The sequence below is a fragment of the Chroicocephalus ridibundus genome, chromosome 3, assembly GCF_963924245.1.
Source record: "Chroicocephalus ridibundus chromosome 3, bChrRid1.1, whole genome shotgun sequence".
Lineage (NCBI taxonomy): Eukaryota > Metazoa > Chordata > Aves > Charadriiformes > Laridae > Chroicocephalus > Chroicocephalus ridibundus.
Genome location: NC_086286.1, coordinates 23850129 through 23872690, shown reverse-complemented (window position 1 = coordinate 23872690; position 22562 = coordinate 23850129).

Sequence of the window (22562 nt, the reverse complement as noted above, 5' to 3'; positions counted from 1 at the left end):
GTGTCTAGCAGTACCACAGGCGCTTGTTATTACCCATTCTCATTGTTTTGTTACTCAGAGACCTAGCTTTATGTGAGTTGCTTGATCCTTGTGTGGTTTATAGTGTAGGTTTAAAAAAAAAAAAAGTGCCCTCATAATTGCTGAGATCTGTTCTGTTTTTGAAGAAATCATTCCTTGGGCACTGCTCCTGTAGAAATTTATTTTTGCCAACAGTTTTATTTTGGTCTGCAAGATCACATTTTAAATTAAAAGATGAGGATACTTGACTCCTCCGTGAATATTTAAGAGTTGTAAATAATGATTGTGATATAAAGAAAACTTGTATCCCGTTATTTTAATGGTGGATGATTCATCTCCATGTCAGTTTGATAAATTAACTCAGAGTATAAATATCTATTCTTATGTAATTTAAATGCTTTTTTTTATTTCCCCCCCTCTGCCCCATTTTCTCCTCCCCAAATTCAGTAATTTTATTAGCATGACAAGGTATTCAGCATTTTGCCAAAGTCAATAGATCCAAGTCTCTTGCTTAATCTTCTCCTTCCCCCTTTTCTGAAGAGTGGATCTAGGACACTGTTGTTTGCTCTGTCACAGCAGAGTGCTGCCAGTATTGGCTATGACTCCAGAAGTGTCGGCCAGCTCCAGGGGACTAAGTTTTGTTCGAGTCCTCATGCACCGAGACCTAAGCCAGCTTTTACCTATCTTGAAAAATAAGCAAAGGGGAAAAAATTTCACTGTTCAAGTACAAGGCATGTAATTGGCAGTAGCAAGTAACAACTTCCTGCTGCTAAAAATATTTTGCTTTATTTCATTTTGCTAGCATTAGCAAGTCAGCAGTCTGTTCTGAAAAACAGGATTTTAAATGGCACATGAAAACTTAGCTATTTGAAACAGTAACTGGAAAGTGTTTTTTCCTGGTGCCCTAGGCTTCCTAATTACTACAAATTAAATTGAAACAGGTGTGTTCAGAGGCAGCTGAGCTAACATTGCCTTGGCCTAACTCTAATTACAATCCTTGACAACTGAAGTTACAGCATTTTAGCGATAATACATCATTTTGAGTTTTGCACCATTTTTCTGCTCTTCCTGCAGTTCCTATTAATTTGAATCACTAATGCAAGGGAGTAATTCATTTTGGTGACAAGTGTATTCAGATGGGAAAGTGGCGGGCTCCTGGCAAGGTGGCTTTTAACAAGCAATGAGGATAGCATAAAACAGTTGAAATAAGGTCAGGGAGGGAATAGAAATCATTACTAAGACAAACCCAGTTCTTTCAATTGTTTTTGTGGTCTCAATACTTGCAAATACAATGGATACAGAGTTTGGTTTTGTTCCCTTGATACAGGCTGAGAAGCAATTACAGAGATTTTATGACATTCTCGGAAAACAGTGAAGTCCCCAGTTTGCATCTGTCTTCTTCCATCTTCCTCAGCTTGTGAGTGAAACGCAAACTAGTTGTGACATAAGATTGGAAATCTGTTAGATATATGCTGCAAAGGGGTCCCAAATCTCAAGAGCTTTCAGGTCATTTTGGGGATGTTAGAGAACATCTCAGTTTGAGGTTTTCCTTCAGTCTGCAGGTAGCTACAGGGAGGAGAGTGTAACTGGCCTAGCCCATTTGCTGCGGGTGGTGTGGCTCTGTCTCCCAGGTGGTGCCTAGCTCAAGTTGGACAAACCGATTGAAGTTTATCCCAGAGAAAGCTGGACTGCTGGTTGGTATTGAGAAGCAGCCAGAGGCAATATTAGTCCTTGAAGACAGTGGGCCTGCTGTTAGATCTCTAGTCAAGTGAAAACTTGAATAGTCAAAATTAGCCCAGCTGCTTGACAGCATGTTTCAGAAAGTTATCCATATAGGTTTTTGACTGACGGGCCCCTTTTTACTACACTTAAAAAAAATTCATTTTCAAATTGATACTGGAGCACAAGGTAGGGGTTCATTTGCCGAAAGGGCATCTGAACAATGTTTATGGCACTACAGCTCCAGGATCTACCTGTTGATTGCTGGGTGGACTGTGAAGTACTTCGTAGAATCTTTAAGGATCAAAAGGAGTTCTGTTTTGACTAACTACTTGCTTGTTGTTGGGACAGTTACAGTGGCAGGTGCTGGGGCATATAGAGCCCTGAACTGGTCTGTCTTGTCAGTTGTATCTAGAATTAGATGAAGAGAATGCAGCTATTTTCATTCATCCCTCATCTTTCACTTCTGATATCGTTAGGGATGTTTACATGTCACTTGAAGACGTAAAGGAGATAGACGCCATGTCTTCCTAGGAGAAGCAAACTTGGGGCTCTGGGTTTTTTTCCTTGTACGTAGGATTTCTTCTGTTTCTTTCTTACAGATTGAAGGAGAAAAAACATATTCATCTGTATCACTTGAGGTACTGAAGATACAAGAACACAAACTAGAAAGAAGGCAGCTCTGTGCTGTGCTGATCCAGGGGAGGCAGGAGCAATTAGTTGTCATGCTGTTTATGTTTCTACTGTAACTCTTTCAAGATCTCAAGGTTTTTGTTTTGTTTTTTTTTTTTTCTTTGAAACTTAGAGGAGAGTTTGGCATTTAAGCACAAACTTTTAGTACCATTTAAAAATATAACTGAAATAAGTGGGTGGGTAAATCCATTCAGATTCATGTTAATTTGTTGGAGCTTGGTACTGTTTTGGTGAAAAATACAATTCAGTAAGCAAAAGAAAACTGGTTTAAATTAAACTTTAATGCTCTTGGTCTCATTTAGTGTGTTCTATACTGCTTCCGAAACAAAGCAGTAGTGTTTGGTGAGGTGATTTTTTCCTTTCTAATTTTCTGATATTACACGTTTGTATTTCAGATGTTTGAAATTTGTGACTAAGTCATTGCTGTGAACTTGGGTGCCTTCTGAGTTATTACTGTGCTAGTACAGACATACAGAGCCAGAGAACAAATGTAAGGCAGAAATCAGCTGATCAATGTGGGAAGCCAGAAGTCATTGGTAATGTAATTTTGACATTAAAATAACAAGTTCTCTATTTAAATTAATCTCTTTTCATGTTAAATCTTTAACTCTAGCGTTTTCAGTAAATCATCTTTAAAGCCACTTAACAAGTCTCTACAGATGAAGTGAGCCAAGTGGGTGAATGTAACTTGTATTTATAAAGATGAGATCCAGGTGGCAAAACATGGAAATGGGAACGTAGTGGACGATACTAGAATGAAATTTGTTAAGACATAGGTGGAGGAGAGCTTTCCAGTTGACACGCCTTCTAGGACAACTGAGAATGTTGTTTAAGAGATCTTAGAAGAAAAACCTATTCTGGGAGTTTTCCACCTTGAGACAACCTTCATTTGTGATGCAGCTGGTTAAAGGTGCTCTAGAGAAAGGAAATAACACAATTACCAATTCCTGTAGTATCCTACTTTTGTTTGTTTGTTTTCCAAACCCCCTTTCATTGTGGGAACTTGATATCGCTACTCAGAAGAAACAGCAGCTGGCGGTTGTCTTTTCAGTACCAGATTGTCTGCTCAAATGTTTCTCTACACATGCAATGGGACTTAGCAGCATCCTATTCCTGTCTTAGTTACAGACTGATCGGTAGCACTCGCCCAGCCATGTAAGAGACAAGCGCTTTTCCGCTACAGAGCTGTGAGTGAGAATATTTGTATTTACAAATGAGAGCCAGAGAAAAAGGCAATGGTTCCCCCCCCACCACTTCAGTGGCTAATGTTAACTGGGGATGTGAGACACCTGGGTTTAATTCCTCTGTCCATCTGAGCATGTTCACCTGTGTGCCAGGCCTTAAAACGTTACTAATGTAGTCAATTTATCTTGTATCTTTTTAGTATAGACTGTATTCATTAGAACAGAAAAGGTATTCCAGATTTGCCTTTGTTTAGGTGAGTACCTGCAAAAGAGTTACGCCTGTTCTCTACCTCTCTCTTAAGGAGTGTTTAGCTGTTGCAGATGAAATAGAGGACATAGAGCGTCCTACATCAGTTTACTGATCACTGGTTTGAGTAATTGCCTGTGAGTGTGGAATACCAACCCGCACCCTCTCAGGTAGAGGAGGGGAATGAGCTTGTTCCCTGTGTCTTGAGTGAGCACTGTGTTTACTGAACAGTTAGAGTTAAAATAATTAACATTTTAGAAGAGCCAGTGGCGTGGATCTAGTAAGGCCCCATATTCCCCAGGGCACAGCAGTGAGCCTGACTACCTTAGCTAACCTGCCGTTGTCGAAATAGGTTCCATTTCAAGTACAGAAATTCCACTCCTTGTTAAGCATGTGAGGGCTGTAGATGCTGCTTTGGTGAGGAGGCACCTGAAGGCTTTTGTGGGTTCATTGTGCAAATCTCTAGGCTCCTTTGAAAATGCAAGCAAAAGCTGGTTGCTCTTATATTAAGTTCTCAAAAACAGTTGTGTAATGAGTGTTAAATATTATTCTTGGATCATTAATTGCTAGTGACAAGGAAGTTAGATTCCTGAGAACAAAGCCAATGAGACTTTGTAACCTGGGCCTTAAAACATAGTGAAGACAGTCAAAATAGAGTAGGGAGTATACTTACAACTTTTCCACTACTTCACAGGGCCGGTATTTTGTGGTTGGAGGATATGTTGCTCAGAGTTCTTGAAAGTGCTTATTGTTTTAAATTAAATGCAACATGAAGGAGTAATAATCTAATGCTCTGAAGCTCAGAATAAAATGACAGAAGAATTAATTGGTTGCTTCTGCTCTCTTGATTTAATTAAAGGTGTTTTTCAGGATGTGTATTGGTAGACATCAAGCACATCAGGTTGTAGTTTGCAATTAAAAAGCCATAAAGAGATGTTACTGTCATGTATACAGTAGATAATTTATAAAAACATGACCTTGCTGATTCTTGGCCTTTAAAATATGCAGAATTAAATCTGACTGCAGGGCTTACCTGCTGTCATAGTTGGTCTTAACGTAAAAATCCTTTCTGCAGCGCGTTTCGGACAAATCCTGATATTCAAGCATGTGAACAACCTCTGCTGCCGTAGAGCCTATGGTTCCCACTGATGGATCTATGTAGAAAGTCTGGCTTCAAAGATGGAGTTTATTTTGTTTGAGTTTGGAGGGTTTGGAGTGAAGTTCTTGATGTAGCCAAGGTCTTGTGGGGGGCAGCCAAAACAGTTACGAACCTTAGTCACGGTAGTATGCCAAAAATGTAAAGGCTGTGATTTAGTACTTCCAGAGTAATAAGAATGGTTGAATGCTCAACCATCCTTCTCTTCCATGGCTAATCTCTAGCCCAGTTAAAGTATGCTTATATCCGAAGAAGGTATCTCTTTTGGGTTTACTTTTTTTATGAAGTGTAACTTAGAATAATTTGCAGGGGAATGTGATACACCATTCTGGCAGCAAACTTCATTTATACGTAAAGGAAAATGAGCTTCCCTTTATTTTCTTTGCACTGCAGAAATAGTAATGGCTGATTGATGACCTTCTGGGCAAGAACTATTGCGTTATCATCAATAGGATTTTTCCAAATATGCAATAATTTAAATTAGTTTTATCCGTAGACCCATCTTGACTTAAGCCTTGATCCTGTACCTTTCAGAGAAATTAATATATTTCAGGTTTCATTGAACAAGTTACGGTGTAAATCTGCTAAATAAATGCCCAATGAGGACCTTAGGGTTTGGAAACGGGATGAACCCTTTCTTTGGTATGTGTCAGAGTATTTTCCGGTTAGGACTTAGAGGTGCCTGACTGCCACCTTTCCTTCCCCACTGGTTTGGGAAGGGAGAGGAAGCTTGTTTAGAAGTAGGTTCCCTCTCCTATTGGGCAATAAGCTTGTAGAGAAATGTTTGATCCCATGACACATCACATCAGATTTACGCTTAGAATCATTCAGATTTTTCTTTACAGGAAGAGATTTTTGTACTGTGGACACCCACAGCATGTAAAAAGGTGGAGTGCCATGTGCTAATTTAAAATAATTTCCTCAGTAATGAACTGGATCAAAAATGAAGGATGGTACTACCAGTATTTTTAATAATATGTTGACATATTTTTTGGAAACAATGTGGCCCATGCCACATTATTATGATTTAGCATGGCTCATAACCAGCAGTCAGAACTGTCCTGGTGAAAAGAAAAGAATGGATATTAGGATTACAAGTGCCAAGGCAGATTTTGTGTATCGAAAGCTGACAAAAATGACAATTTTCATAGGTTTCAGTAAGTGCATCATTAAATCATCCTTGGCTCCTTCTCAATTGTTTTTTTAAAACAATGCTTCTCTAGGCAAAAATATAAACATGCGAAACACTGAAGGTGACTTTCTTGGAAGAACTGGGTTTTTTCCCCACTAAGGAAATATATTTTTTCTGAAGATGTCCAATTGATTAATGCCAGACTACACGGAATTACTAAGTGAAATCCTCAAGATGTTCTTTTGTTTTTATAGCACAACTCAGTTTCCAGTGTTTTTCTGCATGTGAAAATATTTGGCAGCTTTGTTGACCAGATAGGCAATGGTATGTGAATTTTGCATTTTATATAAAGGCCCTTGGTTTTACATCTAGAATTTAGGGGTTTGATGTTTATCTAAAAGAGCGGGTAAGTGATTGCCTTCATAATTTCTGTGGAGTGTCATGAGAAAGGAGAGCCTCATGTCATACTCCATTCCACCGGGACTGGACATACATGTTTGGTTTTCCTGAAAGCGTTTTCGGATGCAGCAAGCTCTCAAGCCTGGAATTGCCTGTGGTCCTGCTGGCCTCAGCAGCTCTCCCCATGGCCTGTGAGCAGACTTAGGTCTGCTCACCCAAGGTTCCAAGCAAGTTCCATCTTCATAGCAGAACCCCCTTACTGTGTTTGCCATAAGCAGCCCTGGGAAGCATACGCATTATATAAATTCCCTTCTTGAAGCACTACCAGTACTTTGGTTAAGCCACTGTAAAACTACTGGTATGTATTTGTTCATAGTTTGGAAAATACTGTTTTCATTACAGTAAACCAATATAAACATCAGCAATATTCCTATCAAACAAATTAGTTCTCATGTGAAATGTATGGTGAGTAAATTTGTTGTGTAGCTGAATACAGTGTTATTTAATGGAACTTGATTTGGTGCCAAACAAACATATGGATTTTAAATGCATTTCCCCTTGTGTCTATGTTGAAATCATCCACCAATAACATGTGCTGAATTCCCTTCCAAACTTGCAGGCTGCCTGCCCTTATTGTATGAGGTTTTGAAATGCAACAGATAGTTTTGGTAAGGGGGGGAAAATGCAGTGCAACAATTCCTGTTTTGTTAGTTATTAAAAAAATATATAAATTGCTTCACTAAAGCTTTTCTTCTCTCACTTCCCTTTCCTTTCAGCCTGGAAAATAGTTTTGTTTTGTCTTCAAAAGCCATAAAGGCTCTTCATTCCTTTAAGGATTTTTGTCTCCATTTCTTTTCTACTGCTTTCCTTTTTACCAAGGAAAACTGACGAAAGAGAAAAGGGGGTATAAATGGAAGACAGGGAAAAACTATTTTCCTTGCCTTTTTACAATATTAAAATTAATACTATAGGAATATATATTTCTGAAAAAATAATTTTTCAGAAAACACTGCCTTTTTTTTTTTTTTCTTTTTGTTGTGACAGTCTATGTTCTTTGACAGGAAGCAGTATTGGGAAAGCTACTTCAGCCATCACTTTCTTAACCACAGAACTTTAATGGGCTAACAGAATAGATTACATTACTCTTGCAGCAGAAGTAATAGCATAGATCTTTGTCTCCCAAATGCTTCAGTGCGTACTTACATTTATTGCTGTGTGTAGTAGCATCTGACATCAGTGTCATTCCCTTCTTGTAGTGAAACACATACACAAGTGTCAGAAAGTTTAGTACAGTGTTCCTCCATAGCAGTCAGTGCATTAAGGTGGGCTTTAAAAATTACTGTACTGTAATTACCTCAAGTCATTTAAATTTAACTCACTGCAATTTCTTTAAAACTTTCCCTTTGTACTTAATCAAATGCTGAAGTGATGCTAAGAAGGATGGGCCTCATTTTACTTTGTTGAATTGCTTCCAGTGCTTTAACCACAGTGTATAACATCTGCATGCGCTGATGTCTCTTGTAGTCGAAATTGTGTTTTGGCTTACTGAGGCAATTAAATGGCACAAATCGTGTTCTCGAATATGTGCCCAGCATCGTATTCAGAGCTTTGAAAGCGTTTAACTTCTGGCTGGCTGGCCAAACCTGGTAAGGTTGCCTGACGGTGGCACACACAACTTGCAGGCATTCAAAAATAGCTTAACATCCAGCTGTAGGCACTGGATTGAGACCACCTTGGAGGGACTTGGCTTTAGAGCACATCAGGAAAATAAAACGTTCTTTCAATAAATAATTAGGAGGACCTGTTAATGCTATATGGAGTAGAGCGGAGTTGTCTGTGCCAGTTCGTTCTGTAAATTGATGTAGCCCCTTTGGGACTGGTTGACCTATGCCAATATGCATCAGCCGAGGACCTGACATGAGTGGAGTTACTGGGGGTTTGACCCTGTTCCAGCTGAGGAGCCTCTTCTCCCGAATGGTACCTCAAGTAGAGGAGGATGTCGAAGGGGCAGTTCAGCTGTGTGGTTTTTTTACCACACAGGGAAAATGTCGGTGAAATGGTGGCATGATGCTGGCAGCTGGGAGGGGGCACTTGTGTTGCAGTTAATACAGCAACCAGTGGCAAGCTGAAAGATGTTCTTACTCTCACAAAAACAAAGTTAGGGGCTAATTATAGACCCGCTGGTGTAATGGGAACATTCTGACCCACCGTTATTGTCATAATCACAGTTGTAAGTTTGGTAAATTAAAAGGTCTGTTTTCCTTGCTTTCTGCGTACAAATTTAATTTCATAACATTCTGGGCTATTTCAGGGAGGTTACAGGGCTCCGTAGGTGATTAAACTTACTCAGTCATCAGCAGCTTGACTTGTAACCCACCCAAGGACTGCTTATAATAGTATTGCTTCATTTCGTTATTTCTCTTGAAAATTTCGTAGCTGAAGGTGAGATGTGGCCTAGAGAACATCAAGTGCCAGACCGAAAAATGAGAGTTCTGTGCAGCTAATACATTCTGCTGTCTGTTTTGTTAAAATCTTGGTGGGAAGGGGATGATGAGGAGAGGAGACGGTCTGGGGGTGAATGAGTTTTCTGTGTTGTCCTCTTACGGTGCAGCATGGAGCAGTGTGTGTACAGCGCGCCATCCAGAGCAGGACCAAGAATGGGGGGGATCACCTGTGCCCTTCTGTGTGGCTTCAGTGTGTTAATCCAAGCTCAGCCAGACGTCTGCTGACACATGGGCTTCATGCCCTTTTTTTCCCAGGTGTGTGCATCAAGTCTGTTCGCAACCTTATATTTAGGCCCATGTTTCTAGAAGAAAACTGTGGCTCATGTCTCAGGCTCTCTCTAGTGGCAACTGACTCCTGAATTGTTTCAAGGCAAAATCAGACCTTCAGTGCAATCTGCCCCATCACAGATCACTTAAACTGATTTGATCAACTTTGTTCTGAAATGGTTTTGAGGTGCTCACCCTGAGCTCTGTTTGGTCTTACCTGGGAAGAGATGTCTAGTCCCTTCCTTAGTGTTTTCAGATGGGACCCCAGCTCTCTCCATGTCCATTCGGTGAGAGCGGTGGTTTGGACTTAGTGTAGAAGGGGCAGGAGCCAAATGCTCAAGAAGTTTCTTCTGCCTGCAGGGGCATGTTTGCCATATGGATGACAAGGGTATCATGTGTCTGGGCAGCATCAGACTAATGTGAGCCTGTCAACATGCTGTTAGGTTGGCTGGCTGCGAGTAGGTTATGATCTTACCCATTCAGTCAGCAGTAAGCTGGGCTTAACTTGCACAAGCCAGATGCAGAGACAAAAACGTCTAGGTCTTGAGTGTGTTTGGATCTGGTGTTGCAACGTGAGGTGTACCGAGTGCGGTGGTGTTGTAGCAGCACGCAGAGATGAGAAACACGGTGCTGGAGGATTTGATCTTCTGGAAAGAAAAATGATGTTATCCTGTGTTTCATATCATTAATGAAGACACATGACTTTTTTTTTTTTTTTTTTTTTTTTATTCAAAAGCAATATATAATGTGGTGAGCCAACATAGTGTTTGAAGTTGACAGTCAGTACTTGGGAAGCAGATATCAGAGGTACAGGCATGATGCAATCCAATGAGACGTGACTGGAGAGGGTGAGGGAGGACAGCAGAGATGGTGAATAACCTGCAAAGGAAAGACCCTGGGGCCCATAACCTCAGTTCAGAGAAGACGTAATACTTAAAGGGGCCAAAGGTGGAGTATAAAATGTCAGAAGACTTTGAGAGGGGCAGAAGGTTATGATCGGTTCCCCAGCCACCACTTGGAGATAAGCTTCTCTTTAGGAAAGAATCAGCAATATTTAAAATTTATGCGATGTGCATAAAATAAAATGCTTTCTCAGCTGATCCCTCAGCCAAATGTAATACATAGTCAGAAGCTTTGAAAAGCTTCATTATCTTTTAAATTATAAATCAATGTTTTTACACTGTATTAAAATTACCATAAACTCCCAGCCTTTGTGATAAGCTACCACAGAAAGGACTATAAGCCAACAAATATTTCTTGCTAATAATCTCAGAAGAAACTCCTAATTCTTTCCCAAAAGACTGAAAAAATTGGTTCCCAAATTCTGTTCAAACTGGTGTAGATGACTCTGGCGCTTTGGTTATGTAGGGAATAACTCTTTAGGTAAAGGTTAGAAGATTGCTAGTTAAAAGACACTCAAAATTATGTTAGTTTAGCAAAGTGAAACAAATGTCACACTGTAAAAAAGAGAAACTGCTCTGTCTAGTTTCTCTGTCCCAAATAAAATGTGAAAAGAAAACCAACAGCGTAATGGAATAAATGTAGAGCTAAAACCTCATTGTTTGGGTGAAAATGTCATGATTTTGTGCTGTATTTCATAAAGCTGTAGCTCATATAGAGTCATGATTATGTGAGAATTTTTGCTTATTAGCATATCAAGTTTTTAGTCTGGATTGCACGGAAACTGAAGATACACTCTTAAAACTCTAGAAAATCAACAGAAAGGGGAAAACCCCTCCACATTATCTTAAGTAAAAAAGATAATGTGTGGGTTTTTAAGCTGGTCATGCAACTTCAGGTTAGATATCTGAGTGCTATATTTGAGTAAACTGTATTTGAGTGCTGTGTTTCACCACCAACTTCAAAATAATTATCCAAACTCAAAATAAATATTTGCTAAGTAATATGACCAGACCAAGATGAGGGTGATTCCACTGCATGACTTCACTGCCATGTGAATTTACAGGCATGTAACTTAAAACTTCATTCTTGCAGATAAACTTTTTCTTAGTCTTTATGAAGTAAATCCGGAAAGCGTCTGATCACCATTCTCCTTACATTTTTATTTTTTTTTTTCAAATTGGGAAACTATTGCCACGTATCCCTTGATATTCTGTTCCTAGGTGAAATCTAAGCTCTTCAGTCTTTCCTTATGTCGTGTTTTGTAGGTCTGCATAATTTTTATTGTTCTTCTGTGGCTTACTCCTTTTTAACACGTGATGCTCAAATTGGGTAGAGTGCTCTGGATGAGACCTCACCATTGCAAAGTTGCACAGAATAACTACTGCCTGTCTCTTAGGATGGTGTTCACATTTTTAATGCAAACCAGAAAGACCTCTGCCTTCTTGCAGCATAATGATATTGACATGTATTTCACGTGTCATCCGCTATAACCTCAATCCTTCTAAGTTTATCTATATTTTGTAATAGTACGAAAAGTGTCAAAAAATTATCTTTTTTTAACTGCGCTGTCTTAAAAATAAGCAAATTTAAATTAACTCTCTCCTTCAAAAAAAAAAAAGGAGGGGGGAAGAACTAGTTTTTGGATGGAGAGCTTTTATTTCTAGTTTCATCCCAAAACAAATTTTTAGACTGAGTTATAAACCCCTGAAAATTGCAGTTCATAATGGAAACGTTGGCAGACCTTGAACGGCGCCACTGTAAAGTAGTATAAAGCTTTAAGTTTTTCCACTTTTAGACCTGGAATAAAACTAAATTACAACACTTTCCATACAGGCATTTGATTTTCCCCCCAGTAATTTCTGCTGGATCTGCCCAGTGTTTCCTGACTTCCTATGTTGCCATTGGACTTCTTCCTATTGACTAGGCCGTTGGTTTCATTCAATCAGTAGATTTACCAATGGAGATACTCGAACAAAGTGTTTGTTACTGGGGCAGAGGGTGTGAGGAAATGTAATGCTGGCTTGAGGAAAGTTACAGTGCAGATTTATGGAAGACATTTTCAGCAAATGGGGCTGTAACGAGTGTTATGGGACTCACAAAACATGTGAAATGATAAGGGTTCCTACAATGTTGTTCTGCAGAATAGAAATGTTCTTCCGGACTCCATCCAAAGCAATTGACAAAGTGGAGGCAAAGGCACTCTAAGAAGAGAATATCAAGATTGTTTTCCTTTCCCAGGAAAGGAGAAATAGAGCAGCAATGTGATTTTTCATAGCATTGCAATATTCTAGGGTATTCCAACAGGAGCAATTTTATCTGAAAGTGGATGTGAAAGCAAAAGGCAGAATGGAAGTCAGCAAGTGGACAGGGCTTTTTTCTGGAATTATTCCTGGAGTCATTTCTCATACTGGTGCAGGCTACAGGAAGCCAAAGATCATCATATGGGTTATTTATAGCCATTTTCTAAATTACTTCAGTGCAAATGATCTGTTTAGCTACTTCAGTCCCTAGGGCAAGAGTTGCAACGCCCCTCATTTGGGCCCCATGGTGTTCCTCTTACAAATTATGGAACCAGGGAGTAAGAAAACAATGTACCCTTGTTTTTTGTTTCGGGTCCCTCCTTGAAGATGACTTTTTTTGTTTATTATTGTTGTTATTGAATCCCGATGGATCTCTGGTGGTTCCTGGCATGAACAGCTGAGAGCTATGATACATTCATAGTAGGTTTGTATTTAGCAGCTTTGTCCAGGCAATTTTGCCTTCAGCCCTGTGACAACTCCCCAGGCTGTCAAGGTGTTTGGGATTTTGGCATGTGGATGTCCTCATTGTTTCTGGACTTCTCCAGGGGCAGCAGGTAGATTTCTTTGGGCCATAATGGGAATGATTCTACCACAAGATATGGGAGGCAGGTGTCTGAAAATTAGCCTTAAGGTAGAATCATAGAATGGTTTAGGTTGGAAGGAACCTTAAAGATCACCTAGTTCCAACCCCTCTGCCATGGGCAGGGACACGTCCCAATAGACCAGGTTGCTCAAAGCCCCATCCAGCCTGGCCTTGAACACTTCCAGGGATGGGGGATCTGCAACTTCCATGGGCAACCTGATCCAGTGTCTCACCACCCTCAGAGTAAAGAATTTCTTCCTAATATCTAATCTAAATCTACTCTCTTCCAGTTTGAAGCCATTACCCCTTGTCCTATCACTACATGCCCTTGTAAAAAGTCCCTCCTAGCTTTCTTGTAGGCCCCCTTTAAGTACTGGAAGGCTGCTATAAGGTCTTCCTGGAGCCTTCTCTTCTCAAGGCTGAACAGCTCCAACTCTCTCAGCCAGTCCTCATAGGAGAGGTGCTGCAGACCTCTGATCATCTTTGTGGTCCTCCTCTGGACCCATTCCAACAGGTCCATGTCCTTCTTGCGCTGAGGGCTCCAGAGCTGGACGCAGTACTCCAGGTGGGGTCTCACCAGAGTGGAGCAGAGGGACAGAATCCCCTCCCTTGACCTGCTGGCCACACTTTTGATGCAGCCCATCATACATATAAGTTGTCTCTACAACCCCTGGGTGACTGAGAATCGTTTCCAAATAGTAAATTAGCTTAGGCTGGATTAGCATGCCTACTGAAGGCTTTGTCCATACTATTTCTGCACTTGCGTTTTCCTGGATGTAGAGGGAAAGCATTTCGTTCTAGTGAAAAACCCAGTTGTTCTTTCCCAGTTAACCAGAAAATTTTCTGCCTTTATGGGGGAATTATAGTAATGACATTGAGCAACTAAGAAACTGGGCAACTCTGCTTTTCCTTACTGTGTTTGGATGTGAGGAATGTATTCTTCATCATGGGAGTGGCTAAGCACCATAAAAAGTCACTTTTTGGAGGTTTTTGAACCTCAACTGGACCTAATCTCACTTCAAAAGCTTTGAAGCTGGCAATGCACTGAGGAGGATGGAGCAGGTGACCTCATGAGGTCCCTTCCAAACTAATTTTTCCTATGAATGTGAATTCATTTTATCAGAAGTAGCATCAATATGGAAGGGGGGAAAAAAAAAGTACCAGAAATGAGGATTTGAGAAACAGGTGTGTATAGATATACATGCGTGTATAGTATATGACATACTGAGAGAAACAGATTTCCATCTATTTACCTTTAGTGGTTTAGTTTTCCTTTGGAAAATAAAATCGGGAATAGTCGAGTCTGAAAGTGAGAAATTCAGTTATAATCAGAAGAGCTTAATATTTTTAGCTCCTGTTTTTCAAAAGGAAAACATCATTAAAGTGTATATTTCCACTGCAAAGCAGAGAAAGACTGTAATGTTTCTTAATATGCATTGAGAAGTATCAGTCACATTCTCCAAGTGTGTTTGCGTGTGTATGTGTATATTAAATACATATAAAATTTGATTTATACATTTGTCAGTCACTTAATGTACATCATTTTGCATTTTAAAAATAGTGAGCATGGAGTTGTCACATAGGATGTTTTGGAACACAATGCTCTCAAAAAATTATTTAGCCTTATGAAAAGCTAAGGTGATTTACACTTACTACTGACTTTTTTTTGTTTCCTTCAGCTGAAGCACAACTCTGGAAGGCAAGAAATTTGAAGAACTGGCCTTTTGCTAATATATCACCTGTAGAGGAATCAATGTCTTGTCACTTTACATTAGCTTTACTTTAAAGCTCACCAAAAAGATCACCTGCCCTGTAAAACAGTTTAACTTGACCAGATGAATAGCAACCAGGGACACAGTAATTGATGCTCCACAGTGATCTTTGTGAAGCCTCTGTTGTGCAGCCTCTGTTGTGCAGGAAGCCAGGAGACAGATTTGGGATCAGAAACCAGGTCTTCTGTACTCTGGGCTAGTCCAGCTTACATTTCTCTGTCCCACTCAGTGCTTTTGTTGTTAACACAGGAACCCAAATCAACCAAAAGCAGATAACCTCTGTTATAGGATCGTGATTGTTTTTAAACACTGATAAGGGCACTTTGTAAGATCAGCTTTTGATTTGTAGCTGTTTACATTTGGAATAGCCTGAGAGATGCTAATGTCCCTTCTGGCATTTGTAGCTATTTTGCTTTCTGAAGATTTGTGGGTTTTACATGGCATAAGATCAAGCAATAACAAAGCTGTGAGAGACAGGATGGCTGTTGAGGTACAGAATGAGTCTTTCGGCTCCGAACACATTGCCTACTTTGCAAGTCAGTGTCTACTCACTCCAGTGACTCCTTTTGCTTAAGGGTCATCACTTCAGATGTGAGATTCTGAAAAAAAAATACACAATTGGGTTGCATCTGTGAGTGGATGAAAGAAGGCTCTGAGCTGGGATTTCTTTTCTGCTCAGGTAGGCTTTTTCCTGCGCCATAGATGTCCTCACAAGACAAGCAAACATAGTCTCTGTTATTAAGCCAAAAGGAGCAGATAAATTTGACAGATTTTGCTCTTCTGCTGTTTTTCTCTTCTTGGTTTATAAAAGGTCACAGTGTGAAACACTTCAATGCCTTCCACTGTTTTCTTTTACATTTTATAGTGCTTGCATGATCTCAGCGAGGGAGTGTATTTATTGTGCATGCCATTCAATTTAGATTCAACTGCAGCACATGATTACAGCAACTTAGAGGGAAAAACTGGAAAATAAGTCCCTGATGTAAAACTGGTAACCGAGCCAAAACAGTAGTGCCAGTTATTTCAATGCCTCACACAGTGATTTACGAATTCACTGCAAACACATTTAACAATTTATTGGGACAACTGTGCATATTAACCAGCTCTTTCAAAACCTTGGATGCGAACTTCTTTTGATGATAATTTTTCCTTTTAATATTTTACAGAGAAGCATTAGAAGGTGGCAGTAGGGAAAGCTGGTGTTTGCATCATACTTTTCAATGCCACCCGTGAGTTTATCCCTTCAGTCTCCACTGTATTATTTTAATTGGGAAAACATATGCAATGTCTCGTGGAAGAATGAATACCTACAGGGCCGATCTAAATCCTATAGATAATTAGTAAGCTGATGCATAACCCATTATTTTCACACACGTGTATTACACTTTCATGTGCTTACATGGCTATTTTAGGCTGCTGAAGAGCATGAGAAGCGATTTGTAACTGGCATCACTGGTTTTCTTCCAGCCTTTGCCTGCTCTTTCCTAATTTACACAAATTAAACCTGCAGGTTTTACAAGGACACAGTTGAATGGAGGATGGAGGGTTGCAAGTAAGGACAAAATAATTTTTAGGAAATGTCTGCTAGCATTTACTTAGCATTATAATAAGTTTCTATCACAAGCTTCTGGTCCAAGAAAGATACTTCCAAATTGTGCTTGTGTTGATGGTAAATGCAGAAGCTCTGTCAAACCTTTCAGACCATGTATGAGACCCCAAAATACCTTTTTACTAAAGAATATTACAGCTCCCATCTTCCTACTAAGCCTGCCGTGAGGAATGACTAAATGCCACATACAAAATTTTTTAAAGGTAAATTAAATCAGTGAAAGCTCCAGGTTATTTCTTTATGTTCAGTTTAGAGGCTAAGAGATGCTAAACCTCAGGGTTTTTTCATCCAATAAGGTCCTGTCTCACAACCTTATCTACATGATGGTAAGGTAAACACAGAGCCAAGGGTCAGCACAAAGTAGATAGTAAGAATGGTCTAAGGGTTGTAGGAGGAGGTTTGATGTAAAGACTTGTTTTTCACACAGTGTGAAAGCTTAATCTTTATCATCCCATCTGGCTGATTACCTGCAAATAAGATAAATAACATTAAAATCACTTGGGAAGATATTCTTATTTTTGTAAATGTTCAGCGGGGCTTGGGTGGTAATGACAGTAGAAAAGATCATAGAATCACAGAATGGTTTGGGTTGGAAGGGACCTTAAAGGTCATGTAGTTCCAACCCCCCTGCCATGGCCAGGGACAACTCCCACGAGACCAGGCTGCTCAAAGCGCCATCCAGCCTGGTCTTGAACACCTCCAGGGATGGGGCATCCACAACTTCTCTGGGTAAAGAATTTCTTCCTAATATCTAATCTAAATCTCCCCCCTTTCAGTTTAAAACCGTTACCCCTCGTCCTATCACTTCACTCCCTGATAAAGAGTCCCTCCCGAGCTTTCCTGTAGGCCCCCTTTAGGTACTGGAAGGCTGCTATGAGGTCTCCCTGGAGCCTTCTCTTCTCCAGAGACAACTCCAGCTCTCTCAGCCTGCATACATACTGCATGTGTCTAGGGCTCAAGTATCTCAGTCCTGTTGCAGATCTATTTTTAAAAGCTATATTTTTTATAACTTACATACAGAGTCTCCAAAGCACATTTATGTGCTACAATGAGGTCATTTTTCTGGATAATTGGGAAAGTTAAGTAATTGCTTGAAAAAGTAAACATTTCTTTTAACGTCCATGAACCAAGTCTTAGAGCTGTTTGATACCTATACTCCTGAAGTTAAACAGTGGTTTACATCAACATGAAATCCATCTTGAGCTATCCTATGAAGTCATATGGCACTGCCAGGGCATGTGCAGGCTACTTCAATACCCTTCGTTCATGATGGGGAGCCTCATTGTGATTTCACTTTTCCCTTAGACAGGGAAAGGCAATATATAAAATGTGGTATCCATATGATTTGTGTGTATTCGTAGTGTACCTGTTGACAGCTTAAGACACCAGTGTGACAGATAGGCAGCGTTTTCTCTCTATCTTTTATTGCCTTTATGCTCCCTAAAGCATGACCTTGTGGCTTTAAAGTAATCTACCTGTTGGCATACTCATGTGGCAGCAAGATGCTTCGAAACAACCCCCTTTATTTTTGTGTGTGATTGTCATATTTATTCAGGACCAAACAGAACAATCTTGGTCTGTGTCTAGGCTTCCTTATTTTGTGTGGTTTAGGGTCATAATTTCCCATTTCAGCCCTGCTGATTGCAACTTCTATGCTGATATGCCCAGCTTTCTCTGGGACACTTTTGTACCTTCTTCAGTAGAATTTCCCATAAAAGTTTGCTAATTCATCAGTCTCTGGATAGGATTTAATTATAAGATCAAGATTTGTCTTTGCATGCCAGAAATGTTGATTCTGCTTCTAATGTAGCATTACAGTCTAATCACTTCTTGCTTCCACCCACTCTTTGTAGTTTTTACTACCTTATGTCATTTGCCAAACTCTTAGACTCAAGCTCCATCAGACAAGACTCATCTTTTTGTCATCTCAGTTTGATGACCCAAGCTCTGACTGGGATGTCAGTTAATAACCCACAGTTATTAACTGTGTATTAACACAGTCTACTGTGGTTATTCCCAGTAAACAGTAGTATTCAAGACATTGAGACAGGGATGAATTTAGGTAGCAAAAAGCCAAATGCCAGTTCGATAAGAGAAGGGCAAAGTTTGTGATCTAAATATGAAAGGAAGGGAACAGATTTTAAATTTTGTTGCAATAAAGATGGGTGCACTGTATGGGAAGAAGGGAAATAATCTGGTCTCAGAGGCTGAGATTCTGCATAATGGAGTAGACAGTGGAGCCCTCAGTTACACTATGAAGTCTGAGAACAAATACAGACTTGGGAGGTTTTGACAGTGTGGAAAAATAAAACGTCCAGGATGACTTACCACAAAGGCCAATGAAGGGGAACCATGGCTTTAGTAATCATTCTTGACAAGAGGGAGCAAAAAGCAAGAGGAGAAACAGAAAATAAGTGCCAGATGTAGATCCTCAGCAGAAGTTACTGATAAACTCAGCCCTCTGATGGGAGGTTACATATTCTGTAATACTTCAGAGGATGCTGATGTGTCCATCAGCTCCTTAGTCTCTTTGATTAGTTCTGAATAGTTCTTAGGTTAATATTTGGAAGCTTTGACTTCGTTTGAATTCTTTTTGAAAAACCTGAATGTAATAGACAGTTGTTGATTTGTATGCTTGATGTAGCTTCAGTTACTTTCTCCAAGGGAATCAAAACCTCCCAGTTTTTCAACAAGTCTGGGTGGATCTTTCTGCTGGTGATAGAAATCAGTCACCTTAATTTTGTTTTTCTGAAATATCAGAAATGTCTGTTATAGACTAAGTAAGCTTGTGTTGCCCTTTGCACACATCACCTTCCAACCCTGCATAGATTTACCTTTCAAACCCACACGTTCCCTCAAAAACATTAATTAGATTTGCCACTGTACCTTACCACACTTCTCAAACTATTTGGTATGAGTTTCTAGGTCATTGCTTCAGGAAATGAGTGCATAATAAGCTCACAGCTGTTAAACTATGGTCGGCTTCTTCTGACACTTAGTGGCACCATCAGCGCTATGATGTATTAGGATAGGCAATACAGAAAATAAAATTATGTGATTGTTAAGTGCTCTGTTTTGAAACAGATTTACACATAAGGAGTGTAAGTTATCAAATAGCATCTAATGATAAGTTGACCAAAAAATATTTCTAATAAGAGAGCTAGAAAACATCACCATAGACATACTACATTTTTTGTAGAGTTGTAGAAAAGCAGAAAGTATAAATGCCCCAATTTTCCAAAACAGAGCCACACAGTCTCTGAGGTCTCTGAGGTGAATCAACAAAGAACAACAATTAAGGTTGATTCTGCATTCAGTTAGAGGTCGAGCTGTGCAACATCTATGGATACTGCACCCTTCCACTTCAGGTGACAGCTGGATTTTTTAGTTTGCAAGAATGGGGGGCAGGAGTGGGGACGAATATCATATACTTAATGACCTATTGTCAGATAAAGAGTGAAGCCTTCAAAGTTGCGGACAGCCCCTGAACACTAGCTGTTAGCCCAGTTGTGTGAAGTGCTGTCTTTGGTGCATATCAGTAAGTGGGGCAATGAGGTTATACATAGCAATGGACTCAAGAGTTTGGGGGTTTTAATTATAGAGAGAAAAAATGAAACTTATTTTGCACAGTAAAGTGTGTAATGAGAGAAAGCATTAAAGTTAATATGATATTTAGAGACTTAGAAAAGAAAGTCCTTCAGTTATAAATGCGTTATAAATTTATGTGCACTCTCTCTAGCAGCATCATTGGATGACGGAATCTCACTTTTTAATAGCTTTGGGTCATCATGAAGCAATTGTTCTGTCTGTCATCAGTCTTACAAATGTAAGCCAAAGGCATGGTTTAAGTGTAGGACTTCTCTAGCAAAAAAAGAAATTAGAATTAATTCTAATTAATTGCAACAGCCATGTTACCAACAGTTCTACAGGGCTGAAATCTTTTGCCAGCAGTTAGCACTAATGGGGTGGCTCTCAGAGTTGGATATTTTCTTCATTGCTTGACCAAAACGAATTTTAATTTTAACCTATTGAATATTTTTACTGGGGAACAATATTTTAAAACCAAAACACATTCATCCACTTGTAATAAACTTTCAAAGCAGTAAGGTCTATGGAACAGGATCTTGTAGGTTAGCTAGTCGCGCTCCCTTCTATTGTTAAGTTACGGTGCAACCTATATATTTAAAAGAAAGCATTGACAACCGTAGAAGCACCACCGTAGACCATATGCTGGTGGTGATGATCTTCATCATAATGAACAGGCATCTCACTAGTTTTCCCTCATTCCAGGGATGATTAGGGCCTGCATTTTAAAAACGGCCGGAGAAGGCTTACTTTAATTTGGTATGTGTCCTTTTACCTCCTTATTTCATCAAGGGGCTAATTCAGACATGGGCTTAGCCATGTTTGATTTTGACTTTAGTTTCTCTTCCATTTCAGTCAGTGATAGTCTGTTTTGTGTTAAAGTTTATGGTGGAAAGTCTGTGCTTTTTGCTTTCCTCAAGGACAAATGGAAGTCACGAAGGAATCTTTAGCAAGTATTTCAGTATCTTGGTTGGAGATGTGAAGTTTTGAAACTTATGAGAAGTTTCCTGTGTTGAAATGCCTCTCTCTAGGAAAACAATAGAGGTCTAAACAGCAGTGTAGAAATCCATAGCTCCTGAGGCTTTGTTGCAGTAAATTAGGAAAGAAGGGAACAAAGCACAAGCAGCTTTAGAAAGAAAAAAAAAGTTACAAATGATCAAGAAATGCAATCCAATCTACTTTCAAGCTTCCTCTGAGATGGATGTCTCTGTAAGAATAAAGATGAAGATAAACCAGGACGAATGAAAATGTTTAAAACCTCTTTTGCATAGTAATAACTGCAATTACAAGTCATGCCTGTGTTTATTTTATATTTCTACACATGTAAAAGTGTGTTCATAATCCATTTGTTCATTCAGACGCCAATCAAACCTGACTTACATACTGACCAAGCAGTTTTCATAAAACCTGTGATCATGAGCACCAGAGAGCCAAATATAAATCTTTTTTTTACTGGGTTAGTTTTTTTTTAATCCTACAGCCATTAGAAAAGTGTTAATAAAGCATTTATTACGGCACTTCAGTATATATATTTAAATTAGGGACAATATGTAATTTTTTTCCAAAAGAAATAACAGAACAAATTATCTTCCAGATGATGTTATAGCTAATTTCTAATCAGACCCTTCCAAATATTTTTATAGTTCATTTCAAGACCCAGACTTAACCAAATCTCGAGAGAACCTGTGCTGGCTCTCTTGGCACAGAACTGAGTTTGCTCATTAACAGTTAAAGCCTTTGAAGAACAGCCATATCCTGACTCCGAGCAGTCAGTTCACTGATCAAAATATGAGTGTTTTTCTCATGCTCTCGGGGTAACCCCCCAGCTGTGCAGGCTGCCTGCAGAAGAACCTGCCTCAGGTGCTTTGTACCCACATTTGCAAACTTCTCCAACTGCAGAGATCTTGGAACAGGAGGGAAGTGTGTGCTTGAAGTCAGGTGTAAAATTCCATTACCTTGAAGTTTGGTTGCTTTGCCCTGCCCTCATTATAGGTGAGCGATTGGATTTTTTGCACACACTTTTGATCCCAAAGAGGGCAGAAATTATTTAGAAAACATTCAAGTGCTTCACTATGAAAGTTTTTAAATGCCGGATTTTCTTTCAGGAATGCCTTTTTTTACATTCCTTTTTAAGTTGCTAGCCATTTTTTGTGACTAACTCATTACCAAGGTTCAGTTAAAAATTTACCTCAGCTCTTAGAGGAAAATAACGTCTTAAAAACTTAGCTGAAGAATGAAGCGATGCACCTTGCTTTTTGTGTGAACAAAATGTTCTCAGTTGAAGTTGGATTATTTTTTTGAATATTATTTTTTATTTAAACAAATTAGAGAAAGATATTAATGCTTGCTTGGAATCTCTTGGCCTTTTAACTCTTTTTTTTTTTTTTAAGTTCAGCTGCTGACCTAAGAAGAGGGCTGGATGCAGAACAGATTTTTGACTGTTATTGTGCAACTACCTTAATTCAGATGAATCCCTGAACTTGTTCCAAAC